This window comes from Halyomorpha halys, unplaced genomic scaffold (genome assembly GCF_000696795.3).
Source record: "Halyomorpha halys isolate HHAL.00 unplaced genomic scaffold, Hhal_1.1 Scaffold52.1, whole genome shotgun sequence".
Classification (NCBI taxonomy): domain Eukaryota; kingdom Metazoa; phylum Arthropoda; class Insecta; order Hemiptera; family Pentatomidae; genus Halyomorpha; species Halyomorpha halys.
In genome coordinates this window covers 434,744-439,297 of record NW_027104988.1, presented here as the reverse complement: position 1 = coordinate 439,297, position 4,554 = coordinate 434,744, and the positions used below count along the sequence as shown (strand labels likewise).

The 4,554-nt window shown below is 28.3% G+C and overlaps 1 protein-coding gene across 12 annotated transcripts in view; it reads left to right on the top strand.

Moving 5' to 3' along the window:
• Positions 1-4,554, top strand: part of Evi5 (ecotropic viral integration site 5) — a 265,049-nt gene that overhangs the window by 206,034 nt on the left and 54,461 nt on the right. The window contains exon 1 of one of the 12 annotated variants that reach the window (XM_067047088.1): positions 2,175-2,203. The exons of the other annotated variants lie outside the window; for them this stretch is intronic. The gene's annotated coding sequence lies outside the window, so the exon portion shown is untranslated. Of the gene's footprint in view, positions 1-2,174; positions 2,204-4,554 lie in introns of those variants that run through there. 12 annotated transcript variants of the gene reach the window in all.

Here is a 4,554-nt window from a genome sequence, read left to right as displayed (position 1 = left end):
TGAATGATCTCATACATACTAAAATAAAATAAATAAGTAAAAAAAAATTAAAAATTAAAAAAAAAATGAAATAAAATAAAATAAAAAAACTCTCGATAATTCGTTTCTATTACAACCATGGTAAATACAAAAAGTTGCAAGTAAGTAGAAATAATTTCCATATTGCCGACAAATAATGAACATTTGACTTATATTCATTTATTTTTATTTTTAAATACAATTATAATTAATAACATAACTTTTGTTCAATGACATAAACATAATAATTCAGTATTATATATATACATATATAACTCTAATTCAATAAATTTAACATAAAAATTCAATATTATTTTATTTATAAGTTCATTATTATAGTGTCGCTTGTATAATTTGTTAAAGCATTTCAGGGAAAGTGTTGGCTGTCCCTCGCAATGCCCACTTTACGCCTTAGCCCTTGTAGTTTTGTTAGTGGCATAATCTCTGCCTTTTTTATTGGACATATTTTTATAGTATTCCTTGCATCGCTTACGGGACTCTTACAGATCCCTCATATGTTTGAAGAACATGTTTCTGTGACCGTATTTTATTTTCGTTGGCCAAAAGTGATCAACAATAACTTCCCTAAATTGTAACATATTCATATTTTTAGTACCCCATCTTTTCTGAATATGGCAACCATTCACGAGGGAAGTTCTTCCTATTAATTGTATTACTGCTTTTCTGTACCATTTAATGGTTTTTCGTAAACAACTGTAATACCCCGATATTTGATCTGATAAATCAACATCAATATTATAATCAAGCACAGCATGCGGCTTTACTTTGCCATCCGTTATTTGCACAAATTTAAACCAGTGATTCTTCAAGGTAGTTAACGCGCAAACTGGTCTTTTTTCAGTCCATTTCAGAAATTTTACACCGCTAGGATTTTCAGAACTCATAATTCCACCACGTTTTTGTTGTTGTTTTGCCTGCAGTAGTAGACAATTTTGGTTTATTTTTACAGTACTAAAAATATCTCTAGAAGTTCTTCACCCAAAGGGACACTTGTGTAATAACTGTCAGTAAATAGTATGCGGTCCTCAAATAATAGCCATTTAGCAATCTTATTACTAATCATGAGAATGTGATTTTTCAATGCTCGTTTCATTTTTTGATATAAATTTTGATATTACAAGTGTAACCTTCAGGTAACAATTTGTATAATTTAACGCCGTCACTTGCTTGAGATATATTGCCGAAAACCTAGACGTCCTCCCCATGGAACCATACTTTCATCGATAACACCTCTGTGAAGTTGGCTCCCCATCCTCGAAGTATTTCAATTTTTTTTTTTAGTTCTAGTAGTATCCATAACTAGAGTTCTAAATTATTTATAGAAATAGTTCTGATGTTTAATACATCAATAATACCAGTCAAATGCACGCGCGTAAAATTGTCCTTTATGTCTTCATTAATTTAATTGTATATAAGATAAATATAATATTATTTAATGTAGTTTTAAGAACTTAGAATCTTAAAATAATTGAAGATTGAGAATTTGTAACTGAAAAAGTATATGTTCTCACTATATGTGAATATTATGTCAAACATTGAATATTCAAATTTATGTAAGGAAACGTTTACTTAGGTTTAAAAAATATTACATACAATGTAATAAGAACTTATCCGACATGTTCAGAATTAGATATATTATGTTTTAACAAAAATATAACATGAATTCTTGTAACTAAATTTCCTCATCTGATGAATAAAAATATCATTTTTCCCTAAACTTTCTTCATCATCATTCCAAATCAATCCTCATCGACAGTATGTTGTTGCATAATTGTTCTGGTTCAAGTCGGATTAAATACTCAAAAAATCTGCTACTCAATTAAATTACCATATATGACTGGAAATTTGGAAAAGAAATATACTTTCTGCCAGCTTTTCAGGTGTGCGGTGTAGGTGTGAATATCTCGTCCCTTGATCGATTCTTTTTGTCAATAAAAAAAGTAGTAATGTTTAAATTTTTACAATGGTTCTAATTTAAATATCTTTTAAAACTAATTGTATTTAAGTATAACTATATTACTATATAATTATTCAGAATAAATGAAATTGCTGTCCATTTGTATTTTTAATATGGTATATCTAATCCACATTCATAAAAAAAATAATAATTATTTTTCTCTATTTGTTGCAGGTAAGTAGTGAGTGCTGTGCAAGTGGAGTCTATGTGAGTTAAAAAATTGGTTAACATGTTTTTTTTGTATGAATTAAAAAAAAAATAATAAAAAAAATAAACAAATTAGATTACAAAGTTATTACTAGTCGTAGTCGTTCTAGCTTAGAGAGGATCCCAATGTGATCCGTCAAAATGTTAATATATGTTTATTAAAGATTAAGTGGTGTTGACAATTTAATGATTCCCAGTTTTAATTAATTTATCCTACATTTTTAGTTCATAAAAACATCAGGCCTATACATAAGATAAGAATATGTTATAAAAAAATGCTGAACATCAAACCGAAGAATATTTTCTAAACTTCCCTCTACGCTCTGCTTGAATATAGAAGATAAACTCACCCAAAGCCTTTAAAAGGTTCCGACTTTGAATTTTTACTGGTGTACATCTTCTTTAAACAAACCCAAGAGTTGATTCATTATCAATTTTCGCTGTGTAACCCACCCTTCCCGGCCGGGTCACTGCCCTAAAAAGAATGTCTTTTTCTAAACGTTTTTCCTGTCTAGGAAAAGTTCCTTTATTCTTCCTCCAAGTTTGTTGCACCCACTTTTCTCCTCTATTATGTTTATTTTATGTTTTACTCATCGTGATGGTGCAATGATACATTGAGATGATTGTTGGCAATGTGATAGAAAATTGCGGTAATGTTTGTTGTATATTTAATGAAATGATGAAAATCCTTGTGGTTTTAAAATGAAACGAGTAATATTTTGATGACTCTTCCTGCTGCTTCTACATCATGATTATATTATTAAATTTAAATGATACGTGTACAAATAACGTGAGCATTGATAATTAACATTTTCTTCTAATGAATTATCATTACTGCTGCTATATTATCATTTTTTCATTATTGATAACTAAATAAAATGAAAAAATAGTTTATGAAAAATATTTACTGTCGTTATAAATTTATATTTTCTATTGAAGTATTTTGTTCTCCGCAAAGTTTTGAGCTTCGAACTTGAGGGATTGAGTTTGTATTTAGTGAAATGGGACTTTTGTAAAATAAAAAACCTGGAAATATTATTTCAAGTGCTTAAATAATGGCAAAGATAATTAAATGGAGAAGGAAAAACAGAGACCTTTTTTTCTGTTGCTAAGCTCTTTCTGCTACCATTAAAGGCACGTTTGATGTTCTTATTTTTCTCTCCATTTCCATTTTCCACTAGAAGGGTGTAATAATTTGTACATAACTAAGGGGAAAAAATAAAAATAAAAAGGGCAGAAGAAACGCTGGATTTCTTGTAATCTTTTCTTGTGATAATAATTAACGGACTGATAATGAAAATATGTAATTTTACTATGTGTTTATCATTGCCCATGTTACTGTGTATTTTTTCCCCCTTCTTTATTATAAATAACAATATTAACATAAATAACAATATTAATATCAATAACAATATTAATAATAACAATATTAAATAAATAACAATACATAGTATTAAATAGGGGTATTCATGATATTGTGTTAAATGTAAAATATTTTACCATGTTAAATGTTATAAGTATAGCATTGTGAGCAGCCCTATTTAAAGTCATGTTAAATTATAAATGCATAAGAGCTCCTAGCGGATTTTCTAAGCAACCTGTTTCGTAACCTTTCCTTCCAAAACTTCATGTTATTGTTTAATTCTAAGTTTTTATTACAGTAATTTAGTACAACATGCCTAAAATAAGTGAAAATTAGAAGTGTAAACGTTTGGCTACTAATTGTATTTTTCAAAAAGTCCAAAACACAAGACAAAAGAAAAAAACAAAACACAAACTATGAGTAAGTAACCTAACACTACAACAAATAAAACGGTGACAAGTTCAGCTGGTCTGTTTCGTGACGTCATTTTCCATTTAACATAACCTAGCAACAGACTCTCAGTCATGCTACATGTTATGTCGTTTTAGCTTGGTAAAAGAAGGAAATATTTCTCCATTTAACATAAGTTTTTCCATTTAACACGCTTTAACATGTTAAACTAAAGATCATGAATACCCCTAATATTGTTATTTATATTAATATTGTTATTTATGTTATTGCTATTTATATTAATATTGTTATTATACAGATGTATAGGAGGTATTTTATTTTCCATTAATCGGGAGTATATTTTCTTTCACTAATTGTAGAAGCGAACATATCAAGTGAAAAGGACCTCAAAGGTATTTTGAATGACTTTTAATACAGTATAAAAGTCTTCAGGAAAATTACAGCAAAAATTGTTTATCCTGCAAGACCTAATACACATAGGTATTTACGTACGTTTACGTTTTATAAAAACTTTTGTTATTAGCATTTTGATCTCTACAGTTTAGATATGTACTGTTTTAGATATATACATTACTTA